The sequence below is a fragment of the Gavialis gangeticus genome, unplaced genomic scaffold (genome assembly GCF_001723915.1).
Source record: "Gavialis gangeticus isolate Ggan-Ray unplaced genomic scaffold, GavGan_comp1, whole genome shotgun sequence".
In the NCBI taxonomy this organism is placed as follows: Eukaryota; Metazoa; Chordata; order Crocodylia; family Gavialidae; genus Gavialis; species Gavialis gangeticus.
Window position 1 is genome coordinate 20981581 of NW_017729024.1, and position 5984 is coordinate 20987564.

General features: G+C 56.7%; 1 long non-coding RNA gene across 1 annotated transcript in view; it reads left to right on the forward strand.

The window, feature by feature from the left end:
- The window catches only part of LOC109298183, a 19487-nt gene that overhangs the window by 9807 nt on the left and 3696 nt on the right, over positions 1 to 5984 (forward strand). Inside the window, exon 2 of the long non-coding RNA XR_002097514.1 lies at positions 319 to 321. This is a non-coding gene — a long non-coding RNA (uncharacterized LOC109298183). The remainder of the gene's footprint in view (positions 1 to 318; positions 322 to 5984) is intronic.

The window sequence follows — 5984 nt, forward strand, 5'->3', positions numbered from 1 at the left end:
AACCTGTTCAGCCTCCACAAGAGAAGGCTGAGGGGGATCTAGTAGCTGTTTACAGTCAGGGAGGACCAGCAGGCATTGGGGGAGTCCTTGTTCCCCTGAGCACTACCAGGAGTGACTAGAAATAATGGTCACAAGCTGGCAGAGGGTAGATTTAGGCTAGACATCAGGAGGCGCTACTTCACTGTCAGGGCAGCTAGGATCTGGAACCAACTTCCAAGAGAAGTGGTGCTGGCTCCTACCGTGGGGGTCTTTAAGAGGAGGCTAGATGAACACCTTGCTGGGGTCATTTGACCCCAGTATTCTTTCCTGCCGTGGCAGGGGGTCGGACTTGATGATTTGCTCAGGTCCCTTCCGACCCTACAAACTATGAAACTAAGACCTATCAAAAGGGAGGAGGGTCATTATTACTATTGCAGTATTGTATTATTGTTATATTGTAATAATACTACTATTATTAATACTATTGTTAGTAAGTTATGATTACTGTTTAGTGCTCGAAGTCCATTGTACTAGGCTCTGTACAAACACATAGTGCAAGATGGTGCCTTCCATCAATAACATAAGAAGGGGTGGGTGAGAGGGACAACCAACCCAGGCACCAAGTTAGGAGTGATGCCAAATAGCCTCCCACCCTCATGGACTCTGCACCCTGGCAATGAGAGCAGTCCATGGGTCATTCATTCCAGGAACTGGAAAACAGTCCCCAGTTACAACTGCTGCTTTAATAGCAATACCCAGGGTGGGCAGAGCAGTAGCTCAGCTGGGGACTGTTTTGAAGTTCCAGCATGGGTAAGACTGGTGCAACCCCCTGCTCAGCTCCTCCCCACTCTCATAACCCGCACGCCCTCCACAATCTCAGAACCCATGTCCCCTCCCTCCCTCCACTCTCAGGACCCATATGTGCCACTTCCCGACTCTCAGAACTGCGTACCACCCTTCTGGCTGGATTTACCCAGGATGCCAACTCTGCTTGCTACAACTCTGCCTACTGGGGTGGACTTAGTCTAGACAGGGAAGACAGGATGGCATGGGAAGAGGCAAAGAGGCATAGTCATGTAACAGATTCAACATTAAAATCCAGGTCCCGTGATGCCCAGGCCAGTGCCTTATTCATTATTAATTGTAGTGCCTGATACAAGGGAAATGTAAATATTTGATTTTGTTTTTGTTATTAAAGCCCATCCAAGTTATCATGTGTTTAAATGGGTTCATTTTCACCACACTGTATACTCTGGGCAGTTTAGTTTCTAGGATCCACCCATGGGATTATGTTACTTACACCTGAGCACAATATGCCCATTCCAGAAACTGGAGATTTGAGAAAACAAGCACATCTTGCCAACACTTGAAACACTTCTGGGTCCTCAGAGACATAGCAGGGAAAATATATGCACCTTGGGCAGCCATCTCTCCCCCACCTCCCTTCTTGATTGCAGGCAAGGAAACAAAGCAGAGAGCAGAGTCCAACCAACCGCCTCCAGGGGTAGAGAAGCCTGCAACCTCCACTGCAGAGGAAGGCAGAACTCCAGCAAGGAGCCAATAGAGCCAGGGGGTCTCCCCTGGCCAGGACTTCCCTCCCCGGAGGGGTTTCCCAGCCCCCTCCCCCGCCATCAAGGACCAAGAGCAAGGGCAGTGGGAAGGGCTCCTATTCAGCCTCCTCCACAGCTGGGGGTGGGAAGGGCAAGGGCCCTGCCCCCAAGCCTAGACCCCCAGCCAGCACCTGAGGGGACCAGGTGCACTATACCAGTCAGCACACCCACTCAGTCTGCCCCTGGCCCTATCCCCAACCCCACCAATGTGGCCCCCCCACAGGGGAACAGCAGCTATGCACAGGCAGCTGCAGGGCAACCCAAAGCCTCAGGACCTGGACCCTCCACCACTGGCCCTTCCAGCTCAAGCTGGGGTGAAGTGCCAACTACCCAAGCAGGAGAACCTGCACTTTGTGACCTGGGTGCAGGCCCTGCCTCAGATAGTGGGGGCCCCCAAGATCATGGCAGCCTCCCATTTTCATGGCAAGGGGGTCTTTTCATGGCAAGGGCCTGGAGGCTGCTGCACAAAAAGCGATGGAGAAAGAGCTCGTAGTAGAAGGCAAGTACATCCTCTTCAAGCCCTTAGAAGAGCTGGGGACCAGGGTGGTCCTCAGCTTTGTCCTACCCTATAGCCCTAATCGGGCCCTGCTCCCCCAGCGCCAAACTCTGGGGAGAGTTATCTCCCCAGTGGTGGCCCTCTCGCTGAGGTGCTGAGACCCCGGCCTCTGCCACATGTGCTCTTTCCATCACCAGGTTATGATCCAGCAGGCGGCGAGAACATGGCTGGAGTCTGAAGGGTGCCTTTGATTCCTTTTCAGGGGGCCCTGGTGAAGGTTTTATATATGCTGGGGGACCTGTGATGCTTCTGGTGCTGCACCCCAGGGTACTTATGTCACAAGTGCCCCATGGGCCAGGAGGAGAGGGCATCCACAGGTCCCACTGGTGAGAGGGGTACCCCTGCCACTGGTACCCATCCCCCCTCAAGCCCCCCTGGCACCCCAGCCACATCATCCAGCCACCCTGTGAGCTCATGGGACCCTACCCCCACACCAAGTTTGGCGGGGTCCCAGGGAGGGCAGCAGCAGCCAATGAAAGAGAGGGAGCAGGGTCCCCCACTCATGCCCCCACTGGGGACTGGACAGTCCCAAACAGGAACCCATGGAGGAAGCCCCTCACTCCACTGGCCAGGGCCTACCCCCTGAGACCATGGGCACCAAGGCTGAGGTGAACCCAAAGGAAGGTCTGGCAATGGAGCCATGCCCCGCCTTTCCCCCCCCGCCCATGGATCACCTGGGAGAGACAGGGGCCCTGGGGCTCACCCTAGTGAGTCCTGGCAAGGGAGATCCCCTTTCCCAGGACCCCGAGGCAGACACCAAAGCCACCCTGGTGCCTGATAGGTATCTTCCCTCTCCCTCCCAGAAAAACCTCACTTCCAGCCCGCCCCATGGTCCCACACCAGAGGGGGTTGGGGTGAGGTCCCCTAATCAACAGGCCAATTTTGTCAGGTACCCTGCACAGACCCCCCAGGGCTCCAGCTCTATGCTACCATCTTGTGAAGGAACCCCACCTTTACCCCCACCCCTGTCCCAAGGGGCTGCAGAGCTTTCCCAATCCCAACTGAAGTCCAGGTTCTTAGTGGACCAGGAGGTTCAGACAGTGCCTAAGGCGCCTGCTGAGCCCCAGGACCAGGAGGAAGATGTCCAAGAACTGGCAGGCTCCATGGAGCCTACAGACCTCTTGATCCTGGTGGTCTCCAGGGGTGAGCTACTTGCATTTCTGGACCAGGGAACGGAACCAGGCTACTGTGGGTGTCCTCAGGGAGATCCTGATGGACTACACCCTGGTGGACGTCTGGTGTGCCTGTCACCCTACCGGCACCCCTGCTTTCACCTATATGGGCGGGGGGGGGAGAAGCAGGCATGCCCCTCCCAGTTAGACTGAATTTATACCTCTTTGCCACACTTTGTCCAGACCCACTCCTCTGGCATCCTGCCAACCCCTTTCAGCAATCACCACCTTGTTTGAACCCTAGGCCATGCTAGGGCCTGGGCGTCCAGGATCAGCCTACTGGCATTTCAGTGCCAGTCTGCTGGAGGATGTGGGCTTCAGGGAGGCCTTCTAGGAGTTCTGGTCGGTCTGGTGGGAGCAACGGGCAACTTTTCCCTTGGCTCAGAGATGGTGGAAAGTGTGCATCCAGCTTTTTTGCTGCAGCTACACTCAGGGGCACACCCAGCAGAGGGAGGCGGTCCAGGAATAGCTCGAGCAGGAGGTGCTAGAGCTGGAGAGGCACCTGGTCACCAACCCAACTAACCTGTGCCTCTGCAGAGAGGGTCGGCAGAGGCAGGAAGAGCTTCGTGCTCTGGACGACCACCGTGCGTGCAATACGGTTGTCCACTCGTGCGTCCAGCTCCTTTGGGAGATGGACCACAGCTCCCTCTTCTTCTATGCCCTGGAGAGGATCGCCTGCTTTCTGGCACCCTCACAGATCCAGGTGAGATGTGCCAGCACGCATGGGCCTTCTATGAAGAGCTCTTCTCCCTGGATCCAACTGATGCTGAAGCCTGTCAGACCCTGTGGGAAGGACTCCTGCAGGTCAGCATGGTTGACCAGGACCAGCTGGAGGCTCCTCTCACTCTGGCTCAGTTTTTGGCCGCCCTCCACCTGATGCCTGGCAACAAGGCACCAGGCATTGACGGGCTGACCATGGAGTTCTACCAGGTCCAGCCCCTCTCCCAGGGCCTTCTGGGATGTCCTTGGCCTGGACTTTGTTGTAGTTGGAATCTGAGGGAAGTGGGGAATTCCCCCTGTCATGCTGGAGGGCCATGCTGACCCTTCTGCCAAAGAAGGGGGATCCCCACAACCTAAGAAACTGGCATCCCATGTCCCTCCTCTGCATGGATTACAAGGTGGCAGCAAAGGCCATCTCACTGCACCTGCAGTCCATGCTGATGAATGTGATCCATCCCGAACAGACGTACATGGTGCCTGGACATTACATCGTCAGCAACCTGTACCTGGTTCAGGACCTCCTGAAGTTAGCATGCTGGGAAAGCCTGTCTTTTCGCTTGCTATCCCTGGACCAGGAGAAGGTTTTTGACAGAGTGGATCATGGGTACCACACAGGCATGCTGCAGGCCTTTGACTTCAGGCCCTTCTTCATGTGAGCTCTCCAGATGCTGTATGCCTCTGCAGAGTGTTTGGTCAAGGTCAACTAGACCCCGACAGAGCCCATCCCATTCAAGAGAGGGGTGCATCAAGTCTGCCTGCTGTCAGGCCAGCTGTGCGCCTTTGCCCTGGAGCCCTTCCTTGTTCTCTTGTGGTGGCAGGGTTGATGCTCTGGGAGCCAGCAGTGTGGCTGGTCCTGTCAGCATATGCTGATGACGTGGTCTAGGACTCAGGTGACCTGGCACAGGTGGAGGCTTGCCAGGCATTGTACTTGGCCTCCTCCTCTGCCCAGGTCAACTGGGTCATGAGCTTTGGCCTGGTGGTGGGTGACAGGTGGCAGGTGGGCTCACTCCCACCCACACTCCACTGGCTCTGCTGGAACATGGGATCAGTGCTGTACTTGGAGGTCTACCTGTCCCCCTCAAACCCCTCCCCACCAGAGAACTGGCACCAGCTGGAGGCAAGGGTGGTGGAGTGGCTCCAGGCATGGGCAGGGCTCCTGAGGTGTCTCTCTCTGCATGGGAGAGCGCTGGTGCTGAATCAGTTAGTCCTGTCCATGCTCTGGCACTACTTATACACCCTGCCTGTTCCCCCTGAGGTCCTGGCAGAGCTCCAGAGATGGACACTGGAGGTTTTCTGGCCAGGAAGGCACTGAGTCGCTATGGAGGTCCTGAGGCTCCTCTTGTGGGAGGGCGGTCAGGGCCTGGTTTGCCTAAGCAGCCAGGTCCTGACCTTCTACCTTTAGGCTCTGCAGTGACTACTATACAGTGTCAGCAGCCACCTGGCATGGGGCCACCTGAGGTCTGCCTTCCTCTGCCACTTCCAGGGGCTCCAATATGACTGGCAGCTCCTTGGACTGCAGGGCTTCTCCCTGCAGGACCTGTGAGGGCTGCCAGGGTCCTACCAGGACCACCTCCAGGCCTGGAGGTTGGCCTCTGCCTTCAGGTCCCCTGCAACACTCACCCAGGGCACCAATCTGCTCATCAAGCCCCTGCTCTGGAACCCCCAGCTGGAGGTGCTGACAGCAGAGGCACCCCAGCTGTGACAGAGGTTGATCCTGACTGGTGTCTCCCATATCAAAGACCTCCCGGACTACAATAGGCAGGATTGGGTGGACCCTGCTGCACTGGCCCAGCGCATGGGTCTACCCATGACGTGTGACCTGCCATCTGGTCCAGCAAGTGAAATCTGCCCTACCTCCTGATACCCTTGCCCTTGTTGACCAGGTCCTGCACAGTAGCAGTCCCCCCCCCCCCATGTCCTCCAGCCCACCAGAGTTTGTCACGGGGC